Below are 9,170 nucleotides of genomic sequence, written 5' to 3' on the forward strand. Positions count from 1 at the left end.
CCTTGTTGGCTGGTTTTTATTATGCAGTAAATACATTTAAAGGGTATTGCTTTTATATACTTTAAAATAGGGTTATAATTTAATGGCCTCAGGTATAAATTATTTGGATTTGTCCCATGGCCAGATGAAATTAAACTGAAGGCTGGAATTTTTCCACCCATCTTTTAGAGAAACAGCAATTTAAGGATTTTCTGCTTTTTTTTTTATTTATTTACCAGGTAGTTTTTGGTATAGAGGGTAAACTTAAAGATACTGTAAGTCAGCTATTGCCAACTGAATTAATAGTTCATTTTGATTCCTGGTTACTATGTCCAACTTTGATTATAATTAGAGAAAATAAGATGATTCTAAATAGAAGTCTAAATAAAAGCATATTAAAAATTGGTTTCCAAAATCGCCCCAGAGTGGAAAATACTGTTTTACTGCTATTGAAGTTTGAAGTTTTTTCAAACACAAAGGGTGTGTTATAACAGGGGAAACTGATGCTTCCCAGAGTTCGAATCAGGAGCTCTGAACTCCAATTTACAGGGCTTTGTGTGAGTCTAACTGTGCCCAGTATGGTGCCTGGGACATGGTAGGTGGGCAGCAAATACGTGTGGAATGAGTGGATGATAAATTAATGTCACTTCCTCTCTCTCAACCTCAGTTTTGTCATCTGAATAAGGAGGCAGGTGGGTCTCAGTTCTGGCTGCACGTTACAATCTCCTGGGGGCCTTTTAAAACTACTGATGCTGCAGAGTGGAAAAGGAATGAATTTGGATACCTGTTACAACATGGGTGAAACTTGAAAACATTATGCTAAGTGAACTAAGCCAGACACATGGACAAATATTGTATGATACCACTTACATTCAGTCTTATAATAACTAAGTAGAAAAATCCTCTTTGGGCTTGAACAGAGACTATTTCAAGAAGGAGGCGATGGCTGCACCTGTCTTCCCCAACCTATGGCCTGTGAGACCTGCTTCTCTATCTATGTTCTCTCATTTTGATTCCCATGATCACATTTACTCCCAGCAAAGTGGCCAACAACCTTTTGCAGAATGCCAATGTCATTCATTCCTCTGTAACACACCACCAAGTCTTGTCTAAGGAAAATTTTAAATGAATTAATTTCAGTAAATAGAAATTGTGCATATACAATATTATAGCATAATAATATTATATGTAATATGCATGTATGCATATATAAATACCATGTAATTACCATATAAGTAATATATATTACATTTAATATAAATATGTAAAAACAATATAAACAATATAAAGACCAAGGCAATCTAAAACGCATCTCCTAAAATCTAAATTTCTTCACATGGCATTCCAGGATCTTCATAATCTGTCCCCCAACTTTCTCTCCAGCCTTGTCCTTTGCTATTTCCCTTTGTATCTTTTGTGCTCCAACGGTGTCTAATTGCTCTCAGCATCCTAAATAGGTCAGTGCTTGCTCAGACCTGCACACCTTGGAACATGAGTCCCCTTGCTGGGGGATGGAATGCCTCCTGTCCTCATACCTCCTCTTCAGCTGTCACCTCCTTTCTGAAGCCATCCTTAACTCTTCCAGGCTGGGTAGACACCCCACCTTTGATCTCTCAAAGCATTTGGGCACATAAACTTTCCTGAATATAAGACTCAGCTGTGGTGTTTGTTAACTAATCCAGGATCTCAGCATTTCCATGGGAGAAGACTGGTAATCTGTATATTTAACAAGTCACCCACTTCCCATCTTCAGAAAAGTGTTGGAAACATCACTGTAACACTTCTCATGTTACCATTCTTTGAATTATCTGTCTTTCAATAGCCTCCGAATTGCATTTATTCATTACTGCATTCCCTGTCCCAAAATAGTGCCCAACTCATGGAAGGAAGCAAAATATGAATGGATAAAAAATCTAATGTATTTGTTTCTTATCATCAAAGTCTTAGAAACATTGGGAAAGCACTTTTCTGAGTTCTCTTATTCCACCATTACTATACTTTAGCCTTTGTTCAGTTGTTCTTAACTGGGTTTGTTCTTCCTTCCTAGCGCCTCAGCTAGTCACTTATTTCCCATTATTCTGATACTACACATCATCAAGGTCTTACTGATGCTATAATTAAGCCTCACTTTTCTCTGTATGAAGTGAGAATGTTAATAGTGCCTATCTCATAGGTTCTTGTGTGAGAAGTAAATGGAATAATATATGCAAAAAACTTAGCACAATGTCTAATATTAGGAAGTGTTAATAAATGAGGTAATAATAATGACAAAGACCAGTCAGACTCAGTAATTTTGGAGGTGTTATTGTCCTTGTGAAGCCCAAGTAAAAAAAAAAAAAAAAAAGGAATTCACAATGTGATATTTTGAGCCGTTTCCTTGAAGGGTATACTTGAAGACTTAAAAAATCCTTTCTCCTATTGCCATATTTCAACATCCTTTCCAATTCAGCCTTTTCCCCCTTATCACTACAATAACCCACATTTCATGGCAAAAGATAGTATTATCAAGAGAGAGAAAAGGGTCGGCATACAAACTTTCTCCCAATTTGGGAGTTTATCCTTGGAGATTTTCTCTAAATATTTGTCTTTCAAGTTCTTAGCATCTTGTAATGTCTAATACCTGCCCATGAGCACTGATTTCTAAAGAACCAGGACGTTAGTCATCATGTTGGCACCCCCTCACTTGGAGATGTCCAGTATCAATACATCAATACCAAAATGTCATCCATTATGGGCAACTACAAAGGGTAAGATGATGGCCAAATATTCAGGATCCAAAGAAACTTGTTTATCATCTGTTGATTTTGTTTAAAAGACAAAGAAACAGAATGACAGAAGTCCATGTTGTTGTTTAATCATGAACAACAAAGGAGAAGTAATACTAACCCAAGAGATTTGGCTGCATGCCCAGGCTACTTAAGTGATAATCCAGAATAACTCTCCGACTGGTTGTCTCATCTCCCTTTAAACCTCCTCACTCAGTATATTTTTCCCCCTGCTAAAAGACGTATCTCCTTTAAAATATAATCTTTGCCTACTTTAAACCTACAAGATCCTTTAGGAGCTTCCTAGTTAACCTTTTGAGGTTAACACTTGGATCACAATGAATTTGCAGTTTTTTAAAGCCATGGCATTTGCTCTACCTAACTCTGTACCTAAAATTCAGATCAAGGCAATCTAGAGGAAGGTGCAGCTCTAGGGGGAGTGGTCTCACCAAACCTACCCATTTTAGGTCTATAGTAAAATGATACTTGAACTATAGAATCTACAATAAGAGCGAAGATACAAAAACAAAAACCAAAAAACAAAACCCCTCAAAACTATTACATTTTTATAGGAAGTAACCATACTACTAACCCTAATCTCAATGCATTATGGCCCTTATTCCATCTTGAGACACACTCGGATGCTTTTTGTTGGAAATGCAACCTACTAGCGACGTTTCCTTTTTTCTGACTCACTTCTCAAGTAAATGAAACCTCCGATGTCAAATGACTTATTTATCTGGAATAAATTTGCATGTCACTGTGTGGTCTGGTCCATGAGACATCTTCAGGTTTACAAAGTATTTATTGAATACCTACTGTGTGCTGGACATGGTTCTGGGTATATTCTCAAACATATTATTATCTATCTCTTTTTATGGATAAGGAAACAAAAACTTAGTGAGGTTAAAGCCCTTGCCAAATTTTCAACATAATTCAAAGTCTAGTGCTATACCATTACTTCCTGTACCAAATTATAAAAATGCAAGATATCATTGTACAAAGAGGAATTGAGAAATAAAAACTTTTTCTTGTTTTTTACAATTTTTCCATTCAAAAAAATATTTATTGAGGAATATTCATTGAACTTACCATACACTAGATACTAATGTAGGCACTAAGAATGCAGTAGTGAACAAAACAGAAATTTGCAGAGCTTACATTTAAATGGGAAGAGATAGAAAATAAATGTTAATTGATAATATGTAAGATAGCAGGTAGTGCTAAAAGGTCCACATTGCTCAATCCAATGATATATTTCCTGCCCTCATTTTTCTTGCCCCAATGATCAGCACGATTTGCATGTACCTTTTACACAGCGATCCCTTCCTCCTTAAAGCATTTTCTTCACTATATACAAAAGCAGCTACTTCAACAGCTGTTCCTTCTCCACCTTCTTTACTGGTTCCTCCTTATCTCTCTGACCTCTAAACATGGGAATGTTCCAGGACTCAGCCCTCATATCTCTTCTCTGTCTATATTCAGGTTTCATTCAGTCTCACAGCTTTAAACAACATCTATGCACCGATGACTCCCAAATTTTAGATACATGTATATCTCCTAGGCCTATATATATCTCTCCTAGGCCTCTCCCCTGAATGTCTTAGTGTCAGATCTTGGATATCTAATAGGCATCCCAGACTTAATAAAAAAGGACTGCCATTTTACCTGAAACTTTCAGTTGCTCAGGCCACTAACCTTAGAGTCATGTTTGGCTCCTCTCTTTCTCCTTCCCACATCCAATTTGTGAGGAAATTCTGTCTGCTCTACTTCTAAAATATATCCCATCTCTGTCCACTGCTTTCCATTTCCACTGCTACCACCCTGCCCTAGCCACCCTCACCTTTCACCTGGACTCCTGATTGGATTCCCTGCTTCTGCCCTTGCCCCCTGCATTCAACAACCAAATGAACTCTTTTAAAATATGTTAACCCATGTCATTTCTTTTCTTAAAACCCTCCAATGGATTCCCACCCTACATTAAATAAAACTGCCAAGTTCCAATGGCTGCCAAGGGCCTAGACGGTTTGAACCTGCTACTTTTCTGAGCTCACCTGCTACCCCCACTTCCTTGCTCAGCAGCACCCCACAGCTTTGGCCTCATTGCTCTGCAAGCAGACACCTGCCTCAGGGCATCTGACCTTGCAGTTCGCTCTTTCTGGAGCCCTCCTACTGCTTATCTCGTGGCTCACTCCCTCCTCATATCTTTGGCTTCTGCGCAAAGTCACATATCATTAAGGCCTTTCTTGAGTACCCTGTAAAACTTCCTTCCTCTTACCCAGCTTTATTTTTCCCCCCACAAAACTTATCGCTAACTGATATGCGTCTACATATTGACTTTTTCCTTCTTCTTTTCTTCCCACAAGAATGTGAGTTCCAAATGTAAGTTGTAGGCCAACAGGGAGTTGCCTGTTTTATTCACTTCTATATTCCCACTGGAACAATTGGCACACTGAAGGTACTTAACCCTGACTGAATGAATGAATGACTATCAGGAGTTATGTTCGAGTGACCCAGCACAAATGATCTAAAACCCAGCACAAATGATCTAAAAGAAGAAAGAGGGACGTATTGGCTTGCGGAACTAAAAAGTCCAGTAATATACTGGTTTCAGGCATATCTGGAGTCAAGGGCTTCAATGATGTTATCAGGACCACAGCTGTCTTGATGTCTCTGCTTTTCCTCCCTCTGTGCTGGCTTTGTTCTCAGGCATACTTTCATTTCACAGGAGGAAAATGGTGACCAGCAGTGGTGGGCTAATGTCCTTATAGTTCCAAGCAGAAAAAGAGAAGGCTTCTCATTCCCATCAATATAAAGTCCATGGGCCTGACATGCACGGTCTGGATGGGTCCCAAACCAATCACTGTGGCTGAGAATGCAACACTATGGTTACCTAGGTGCCAGTAGTCACACAAAGCCCCTCCTGGAGCTGAGGGTGGAGCCAATTCCATGGAGGAAAATCATGATGCTGTTAGCTGACTAAAAGGCAGTGGATGCTGGGTCAGCAAATAATGACTATCCATTATATTGCCCATTGCCTACATCAGGCAGTCCCTGAAATAGCCATACAGCAAACGCGTGGTGGTAGCAAGATTGTGGGAGAGACCCAGTCTAACTATAGGTGTGGCAATCCCTAAGAAAGTCGCCATCTGGCTTGGCTGACATGGATCAGCTACAATGTGTCTGCAGTGTTGGCAGTGCAGTCTAAGGGCAATGTGTCAGGATCCTCACCAGGTGACTCACAACTACATGAATACTTTCAATGTGAGGACAAAGACTGAATATCCAGGTTGTGGCTGTGGGTGGAAAAGGGGTGCTGTAATAAATCAGAAATTCCTAACTGGTCAGGTCATGGTGGATAGTCACATCCCCAGCTTATAACTTCTTTAATGAAAGGTTTTAAGCCAGGCCTGTCCATTATCTCAGTGAATCTAGGTTAACACACCTTTGAAATAAGCGTAACCACCCTCAAGAGAGCACATAACCTTGTTAATTACCCTGTAACCCAAACTTCGCCTTGCTTTCTCCCACCTTCATGTAATCTTCCCTAAATTCCCTCCTTAATCTCAAATGCATAAAAGAAACTGCAAAACTGTTATTCCCTGGAGCATTTTGGATCTTGCTTCCCAGCAACTGACATCAGTTTTAGCTTAAATAAAAATGTATAATCTTATAAAAATTCTCTCTACAGGTTGGGACGTTTCTTACTTCGATGGGGCTAATAAGTTATTGTTACTTTGAGCATAAAATAATTCCCAGCCTTAGTTTCCTTCTCAGTAAAATGCAAATAGTAATACCTACCTCATAGGGTTACTGTGAAGATTAAAGGAGGTATCCCAAGAAAATAGCTATTATAGTGCCTGGCAGAGAACAGTCACCTGATAAAAGTTAGTTTCCTTCCCTTGGATTTATGTATGCCACTAAACACCACTGTATTTTTATATAACATATGCCAGTCTTGTGTCTATGATATGCTAAGCAGCTAATAGTGACAGAGCACTCACTAATTACGGGACAATGGTCTAAATACTTTACATACAATAATTCACTGAAGCCTCCCCACAGCCCTTTGAGGAAGGACATACTATCCCTAGTGTAAGAGATGGAGCACAGAAAGGTCAAATAACTCACCCAAGATCCCACAGCTAGTTGTGGTAGAAGTAGGTATTGAACACAGGCATTCTGACTCCAGGGTTGATGCTCTAAACCACCATTGTGTACAGCCTCTTCCTCAGAACTTCTATTTCACCCACGTGTAACTGTCTTATATCACCTACCAAAGGCTGCCACACAAATACTTCTAAATATGATGTGGTGACAGCCATGTAGCCCTTCCTATCTCCCTCCAAGAAAGAGCCTGCAGTTCAGCTACTAGGAGCATTTAGCTGAGAGCCTCCAGCTGCAGCACCTTCCTTCCACTTTCGACCAGCTGTCTCTGGTAGCCCCCAGCCAGTGTCAGCACAGCAGTGATGCTAGGACCTGGTCATTTCTGCTCAATGCAGGTCCCCTTTCACAGGTAATCTTTGCTCTGGAGCTCCCTGTTGGCTTGGCTGAGTCTTTGTCGGGTCTGCACAGTGTTCTGACACTCTCCCTGCCCAATCTTCCTTTTTCACTTTTATCTTTCACAGATATTATCTGTTCCACCAATAGCATCACTTGCGTTCCTAACTCCTTCGCAGCATCTGCTTCCAGGAGTGGGCTGAGATAGCAGGTGGTAGGATGAGGTTTGAAGAGTGGACCGCAAACCACTTGGCTGGCAAAAGGGACCCCATCGAGGATGGTATGTGGGACATGGAGAGTTGGTGGCCCACAGTGGCAGCCCAGTTGCTAAAGCTTTCACTGGTGGTGACTTGGGAGAATGTTTCAGAGGAGGGAAATGCCCTGGCAGGTACAATAGTTCAGACTTTGAAAAGTATAGGAGGTTGGCTAGGGAGGAGAATGGGACAATACATACAAGGACAGTAAATTGCTTGGTTATTAGTAAGTTGCACTGATGTTCTATAGGATAATTAAAAACTGAGGACCATGAAGAAACAATTGAAAACTAAGTATGAAGGCTAGGGGGCCTCTTTGATAGCTTACAAAGAGGCCCTTATTCCTGAAGGGAGAGAGCAGAAAAAGCTGAAGACCAAACTCCAGATTTAATAATTAGAGTTGCAGAACTTCAAACATGATTGACTGCTTGGCTAGGTCAGTCTATTATGCCATGGTGAGGACCCGGGTATGTGAAACCTGGTCTACTGAGACTAGTAGAAATAACAGCAAAGGGCAAGTAAATTTAGAATGGATCATGGAGTAGGGAGAGAATGAGTACCAATTGTGGCCCCAAGACCAACTGCAGTGATGAGGACTGTAGTTTATCCCACTAACCTCCCCCTTCTAAGTTTCTCTGCAAGAAGAAAGGTCCACCGGAACCCTCAAGAAGCTGCTCCCCAAATGTGATGAGGATGTACAAGAGGGTGAACTGTGGCAGCCAGTAAGATGCACCGCTTGGATATCCCTTCAAGAAAGTACTTCCATCAAGCTCCAAGGAGAGCAATTAGCTGAGAGCCCCCAGCGGCAACATCTTCAGAATATCCTTCAGTTTTTCAGCTGAGGCCACACTTTTTCTGAACAACCCCTAGACCATAATTAAACATGGTTATTTAACTAGGGTCACGCTATTTCTGCCCAACATGGATCTCCTCTCATTGGCCATCTTTGCTCTAGAGCTTCCCACTGAGTTGCCAAAACTTTGTCAGATCTGCACTGTGTTCTGAGTCACTGCTTGTTCAATCCTGTTTCCTCCCCACTTTTCTTTCACAAGTGTCAGAGCCTCATCACGGTCCAAATGCTTTCCCTGTCCAACTCTGTTTCCTCCTCTTCTTTCACAGGCATTTTACCGCAATCAACTCCATGCGCTCTTAACTCCATCTCAGTGTCTGCTTCCTGGAAGACACAGATGGTTACAAAAGATGATTTCCTCCCCTTGTGACTTTGGGCAAGTAACTTAAACTCTCTCAGCTTCAGTTTTCTCAGTATAAAATGAGGATATTATTTCCTCTCCTATGGAGTTGCTGGGAGGCTTAATATATAAAATACTTAAGATTTTTTAAATGAGAATTAAATGTGGGACTGCATATAAAATTTTAGCAACAAACCTTGCACTTTTGGTAAACATTAGCTGTTATGCTAATGGAAGAGATAAGGTAAGCTATGAATGGAAATTCTTTTGCTTTCTTGCATCCTGGTGGGTATGTTCCTTTGTCTCGCAGTGGAGAATTATTATTTTCTCCCCATTACATTAATATCTTCATCTGCAATAAGGAAAGAAGCATTGATTATGCCAAATTAAGAAAGCAGAAAACACCCTCCACAACTAAGATTGAAAGGACAACAACTTGGAAAAAAAAAAAAAAGGTCCTAGAAGTACACACTGTTCCCCAA

The 9,170-nt window shown here is 40.4% G+C and overlaps 1 long non-coding RNA gene across 1 annotated transcript in view; it reads right to left on the minus strand.

The window, feature by feature from the left end:
* LOC109449750 (uncharacterized) overlaps positions 1–8,666 on the minus strand; it is a 34,425-nt gene extending 25,759 nt beyond the window's left edge. The window contains exon 1 of the long non-coding RNA XR_002137749.2: positions 6,876–8,666. This is a non-coding gene — a long non-coding RNA (uncharacterized LOC109449750). The remainder of the gene's footprint in view (positions 1–6,875) is intronic.
* Positions 8,667–9,170: the final 504 nt, after the last annotated feature.

The sequence above is a fragment of the Rhinolophus sinicus genome, linkage group LG15, assembly GCF_036562045.2.
Source record: "Rhinolophus sinicus isolate RSC01 linkage group LG15, ASM3656204v1, whole genome shotgun sequence".
Classification (NCBI taxonomy): Eukaryota; Metazoa; Chordata; class Mammalia; order Chiroptera; family Rhinolophidae; genus Rhinolophus; species Rhinolophus sinicus.